The 7,090-nt window shown below is 40.0% G+C and overlaps 1 pseudogene; it reads left to right on the forward strand.

Moving 5' to 3' along the window:
* The first annotated feature begins 512 nt into the window (after window positions 1-512).
* On the forward strand, window positions 513-957 carry LOC122435722 (annotated as a pseudogene).
* Window positions 958-7,090: the final 6,133 nt, after the last annotated feature.

Raw genomic sequence — 7,090 nt, forward strand, 5'->3', positions numbered from 1 at the left:
CTTGATTACTTGCACTTTTCTCTATCCATCCTTTACATCCTTCCCTCTTCCCTCTCTCTCCATTTTGTCTCATTCTCTCTGGATTTATCTTTTTTCTGCTATCCTTCTCCCCAAAAGCTTTCCCTCCCTTCTTTCCTTTCCCTCTTTCTCCAGAGTATCCCTTTCTTATTTCAGGCCTTCTTTCTCATTACCTGTAAAATAATTTCACCTGTCAATATCCATCGGACAATACTTAGCAATTATAATTTTCGTCTGTTCCCATGTAGCGACTAGCTTCCAATTTAAAACTATTCATAGCACGCCCAGTGGTCCATGGATCTCTCTTGGTTCAACACTGTACCAGACTTGTGGACACCCCTTCTTCCAGCCTCTGACCACCCTTCAGCCTCTTTTCCAATCACATCCTCCGAGACTATCTTCTCTGCCCTCCTCAGCCTCCTGGACCAGCCAACGCCATTTTCTTTCTTTCTTTTTCTTTTTTTTTTTGTTGCTTAACTGGTTATGGCTGACCCACCGTGGGTGACCAGATTCATCAGAATTATTCCACTGAGATGAAGGCTGCCATCAACCATGGGCTCACCTTGAATCTGGATCCTCTTACACCTACCTCTCTCTGGGCTTCTATTTCAACCAAGAGGTTGCAGCTCTGGAGGGGGTGGGTCACTTCTGTGAATTCGTGGTGGAGAAGCTTAAGGGTGCTCAGTATCTCTTGAAGATTCAAAACTGTCACGGTGTCCCTGCCCTCTTTCAGGAGTGCAGAAGCCGTCCCAAGATGAATGGAATAAAACTCCAGACAATACGGAAGCTGCCATGGCCCTGGAGAAGAACCTGAGTCAAGCCTTTTTGAACCTGCCTGCCCTGGGTTCTGCTTGTGCAGACCTCCATGCCTGTGACTTCCTAGAGAGTGGCTTCCTGGAGGAGCAACTGAAACTCATCAAGCAGATTACAACCACCTAATCGCCCCATACCCCACCCCTGCAGACCGAGGGGGGGGTGGAGGGGGAGTTGAGCCAGTAACTCTTCCAATGGTTCACCCTCAACCAGCCTGCTGCTGGTGCTGCTGCTGCTAAGTCGCTTCAGTCGTGTCCGACTCTGTGCAACCCCATAGACTGCAGCCCACCAGGCTCCGCCGTTCCTGGGGTTCTCCAGGCAAGAACACTGGAGTGGGTTGCCATTTCCTTCTCCGTCAACCAGCCTAGGAGCCCAGAAACCTTTGAGGGACCCCTCTGCATCCCCCTGAAGTCAGAGCATCTGCCTTTAGCCTCTCCCTGCAGTCACCAGACAGCTTTGTCACTACATTGAAGCCCTGGCCCAAGCCGTGGACCAAAAGGAAAATATCAAGGACAAAGCAAAAATAGCCACAACAAAACAAAACTCTACCAAACCTTTTATTTAGCACTTACTGATTGTCCCTAATTGTACTAATCATCTTACATGCATTCATGTTTAAAGTAACTTTTTTAAAATATATTTATTTATTTTAATTGTAGGATAATTATAATATTGTGATGGCCTCTGCCATAAGTCAACATGAATCGGTCATAGGCATACATGTGTACCCTCTCTCCTGAACACTCCTCCCACTTTGCTCCCCACCCCATCCCTCCAGGTTGTCAGAGATTATCAGCTTTGGGTTCCCTGCATCATATATTAAATTCCCACTGGCTATCCGCTTTGCATATGGTAATGTATACATTTCAATGCTATTCTCTCAAATCATCCCACCTCTCCTTCTCCCACTTGTCCAAAAGTCTGTTCTTTGTGTCTCCTTGGCTGAACTGCACGTAGGATTGTCAGTACTAGCTTTCTAGATTCCATATATATGCCTTAATATACAGTATTTGTCTTTCTCTTTGAGGAAACCATAATTGAAAAGGAAAGATATACCCCAGTGTTCATTGCAGCACTATTTACAGTAGGTAGGACATGGAAGCAACCTAGATGTCCATCCACAGATGAATAGATAAGGAAGTTGTGGTACATATACACAATGGAATTACTCAGCTATAAGGTTACTTTTAATTTCAGATGATTATAGAGTCACAGGAGTTGACTCTAGTAGTTGTAACAAATACAATTGTTACAGTTGTCTAGCAGTTGTAACAAATAGCAGAGAGAGATCCTGCATGTATCATTTACACATTTCCTCCAATGGTAATATCTGCCAAAACTATAGTACAAAATCACAACCAAGATATAGACATTAGTATGGTCAAGATACAGAAGATTTCCATCACAAGGATCACTCGTTTTGTCCTTTTTTAGTCACACCCACACTCATCCCTACCCTCTGCCCTGTCCCTGACCTAGGGTAATCATTGATCAGTTCACCGTGTCTATAATTTTGTCATTTCAAGAATGTTGCATACATCAAATTGTTTAATAGATAAGGTTTTAGTATTAGCTATTTTTCATTAAGTATACTTCTCTGGAGATTCATTTAGGTTGTTGCTTGTATCAATATTCTGTTTCTTTTTATTTCCAAGTAAGTACTCCAAGGTATACCACCGTTTGTTTAACCATTCATCCATTAAAGAACAATTTGGGTTATTTTCAGTTTGGAGCTATCACAAACAAACCTGCTATAAACATTCATGTACAAGTTTTTGTTTGAATATAAGTTTTCAGTTTTCCGAGATAAATGTCTAGGAGTACAATTGCTAGGTTTTATGCTAGTCACAAGTTTAGGGCTTTTATTTTTTTATTTTTTTGGTTTTTGGTTTGCTTTTGACTGACAAACTTTCCCAGAGTTGCTATACTATTTCACATTTTACTGTCAGATATATGAGCAATCTGAATTCTCTGCATCCTTGAAAGCATTTGGTATTGTTACTAATTTTATAGTGCATATATTTTATATAGTGTCTATGTAGCCCTTTTGATAGATGTGTGGTAAAATCTCATTGTAGTTTTCATTTACACTCACTAATGACTAATACATTGAATATTTTCCATGTGCTTCTTTACCATCTATATGTCTTTTGTGAATTGTCTTTTAATGCCTTTGGCCCATTTGGGTTTGCTTTTTTTTTTTTTTCCTGAAGCTGTTGAGTTTTGCTGCTGCTAAGTCACTTCAGTTCTGTCTGACTCTGTGCAACCCCGTAGATGGCAGCCCACCAGGGTCCCCTGTCCCTGGGATTCTCCAGGTAAGAACGCTGGAGTGGGTTGCCATTTCCTTCTCCAATGCATGAAAGTGAAAAGTGAAAGTGAAGTCGTGCAGTCAGGTCCGACACTTAGCGACCCCATGGACAGCAGCCTACCAGGCTCCTCCGTCCATTTTTCCAGGCAAGAGTACTGGAATGGGGTACCATTGCCTTCTCTGCTGAGTTTTGTGAGTTCTTTAAATAGAGCTATAAATCCTTTGTCAAATACATGATTTGCAAATAATTTCTCCCAATCCATAACTTACACTTGCATCCTTACAAGGACTTTTTCCAGAGACCTAAATTTTTTTAATCTATAAGTTTCAATTTATCAGTTTTTATCAGATGTTCCTGAAGTGTATTTTAGTTTCTATAAAGCTAAAAAATCATGTATCTGTGTATCTGTGGAGAATAGCATGTGTGTGTGTGTGTGTGTGTGTGTGTGTGTGTGTGTGTGTGTGTGTTAGTCACTTAGTTGGGTCTGACCCTTTGCGACCCCGTGTACTATAGTCTGCCAGGCTCCTCTGTCCATGGAATTCTCCAGGCAAGAATACTGGAGCAGGTTGCCATTTCCTTCTCCAGGGGATCTTCCTGAGCCAGGGACTGAACCCGGGTCTTCTGTGTTGCATGCAGATTCTTTACCATCTGAGCCACCAGGGAAGACTGGAGAATAGCATATGTATAAAAAATACATTGATACTCATGTGTTGAAACACTGTTGCAATTACTGTGATAAATGCCTCTTGGGTATGGTGTGTAACTCTTCTAATATGCTGCTGGATTTAATTTAATTTAATACTATGTTGAGGATTTTTACATCTGTATTCATAGAGATAAGTCAGTTCAGTACAGTCGCTCAGTCGTGTCTGACTCTGCAACCCCATGAATCGCAGCACGCCAGGCCTCCCTGTCCATCACCCACTCCCGAAGTTTACTCAAACTCATGCCCATTGAGTCGGTGATGCCATCCAGCCATCTCATCCTCTGTCGTCCCCTTCTCCTCCTGCCCCCAATCCCTCCCAGCATCAGGGTCTTTTCCAATGAGTCAACTCTTCACATGAGGTGGCCAAAGTACCGGAGTTTCAGCTTCAGCATCAGTCCTTCCAATGAACACCCAGGACTGATCTCCTTTAGGATGGACTGGTTGGATCTCCTTTCAGTCCAAGGGACTCTCAAGAGTCTTCTCCAACACCGCAGTTCAAAAGCATCAATTTTTCGGCACTCAGCTTTCTAGATACTGGCATATAATTTTCTTTTTTATATTATCTTTGCCTTGTTTTAGTATCAAAGTTAACAGTAGCTTCATAAAATGAATTACCAAGTGTTCTGTCTTTACATTGTTTGGAAGAAATTTTATGGAATTGATTTTAATTCTTCTTTAAATATATGGTAGAATTCTATAGATTTCTGATCATGAAGATTTCTTTGGGGGCATTTTTAATTTATGAATTCAATTTCCTTAATATTTATGTGGTTATTCAAATTAATTATTTTATATTAAACAAATTGTGATAATTTGTATTTTTCAAGGAAGTGATCCATTTCATGTAAGTTGTCTAATTTATTTTTGAATAGTTGTTCATATTATTCCCTTATTGTCTTTTTCATGTCTGCAGGGTCTTTAGTGATATCCTGTTTAATTCCTGGTGTTGGTATTTTGTATCTTATCTCTTTTTTCAGTCAGTCTTGCTCAAAATTTGTAAATATTATCAGTCTTTTAAAATAATCAACTCTTTCTTTCATTTATTTTCTCTATTGTTTTTCTGTTTTTAATTTCATTGGTCTCAGCTCTTTATTATTTTACTCCTTCAGCTTGCTTCAGATTTATCTTGCCCTTCTTTTTCTAGATTCTTAAGAGATTAGTTTATTACTTTGAAATGTTTCCTCTTTTCTAATGTATGCATATGTGCCATAAATTTCCCTCTCAGCACTGCTTTAATGGTGTGCCACAAATTTTAACATGTTGGATTTTCATTCCGTTTAATGCATTTTTTTATTTCCTTTAACACTCCCTCTTTGACTCAAGGATTATCTAGAAGTGCGTCTGTTTCCCAAGTCTTCTGGGATTTTCCTGTTATTCTCTTGTTATTGATTTCTAGTTTGATTCCATTGTGGTCAGAAAACATACTCTGAATGCTTTCAATTGCTTTAAAAATTTTGGTTCATTTTATGGTCCAAAATGTGGTCTATCTTAGTATATCTTCCGTGAGAACCTTAAAAGAAAGTGTTTTCTGCTTTAGGGGGATGAAGTGCTCTATAAAGATCAATTAGATCAGCTTGTTTGATGTTATTGTTAAATTCTATACTCTTGTGGATTTTCTTTCAAGTTGTTATGTCAGTTGTTAAGAGGGAATATTGAAGTCTCCAGGCAAGAATACAGGAGTTGGTTGCCATGCCCTTCTCAAGGTGATCTTCCTCAGCCAGGGATCAAACCCATGTATCTTATGTCTCCTGCATTGGCAGGCAGGTTCTTTACCACTAGTGCCACTTAGACCACTTATTTTTAAGGAAGTCTCCAATTATAATTGCATATTTGCATATTTCTTCTATCAATTTTATTAGTCTTTGCTAAGCATATTTTGCTGTTTTGTTGTTTGATGCATACACACCTAGATTGCTATGTCTTTTTGAATTGATGATGTTATGTAATGTCCTTCCCTGTATCTGGTAATTTTATTTGCTCTTTAGTCTATCTAGGAATATTAATATTCCTACTCTTGCTTTCCTTTGACTGTTGGCAGTATAAATCTTTTTCCATCTTCTACTTTCAACCTGCCTATATTGTTATATTTGTAGTGAGTCTCTTGCATGCAGTATATAGTTGGATTATGTTTCTTAATTTGGTGTGCCATTTTTTTATCTTTTAATTTGTATATTTGTGTGTGTGTGCGCTAAGTCACTCCAGTTGTGTCTGACTCTGCAACCCTATGGACTGTAGGCCACCAGGCTCCTCTGTCCATGGGATTCTCCATGCAAGAATACTGAAGCGGGTTGCCATGCCTTTCTCAAGGTGATCTTCCTCACCCAGGGATCAAACCCATGTCTCTTATGTCTCCTGCATTGGCAGGCAGGTTCTTTACCACTAGCGCCACTTAGACCACTTATTTTTAAGGAAACTATTGATATCTTATAGCTTCATCTGCCATTTATTTTTTTCTGTTTCTTCTGGTTTTCATTTCTCTGATTACTTTTTCCTGCCTTTCTGTGTTTTACTAAAATATTTTTTAAGTAGTCATGTACTGTCACTAAGGGTGGTGGCCTTATTACCAGTCAGTTCAGTTCAGTTCAGTCACTCAGTCATGTCTGACTCTTTGCAACCCCATGGACTGCAGAACAGCAGGTTTCCCTGTCCATCACCAACTCCCAGAACTTGCTCAAACTCATGCCCATCAAGTCGGTGATGCCATCCAACCATCTCATCCTCTGTCATCCCCTCTCTTCCTGCCTTAAATCTTTCCCAGCATCAGGATATTTTCCGGTGAGTTAGTTCTTCGCATCAGGTGGCCATAGTTTTGGAGCTTCAGCATCAGTACTTCCACTGAATAGTCAGGAGTGATCTCCTGTAGGATGGACTGGTTGAATCTCCTAGCAGTCCAAGGGACGGACTCTCAAGAGTCTTCTCGAACACCACAGTTCAAAAGCATAAATTCTTCAGCGTTCAGCTTTCTTTATGGTCTAACTCTCACATCTGTACATGACTACTTTAAAAACGATAGCTTTGACTAGACAGACCTTTGTTGGCAAAGAAATGTCTCTGCTTTTTAATATGCTGTCTAGGTTGGTCATAGCTTTTCTTCCAAGGAGCAAGCGTCTTTTAATTTCATGGCTGCAGTCACTATATGCAGTGATTTTGAAGCCCAAGAAAATAAAGTCTGTCATGGTTTCCATTGTTTCCCCATCTATTTGCCATGAAGTGATGGGACTGGATGCCATGATCTTAGTTTTCT

This window comes from Cervus canadensis, chromosome X (genome assembly GCF_019320065.1).
Source record: "Cervus canadensis isolate Bull #8, Minnesota chromosome X, ASM1932006v1, whole genome shotgun sequence".
NCBI lineage: Eukaryota > Metazoa > Chordata > Mammalia > Artiodactyla > Cervidae > Cervus > Cervus canadensis.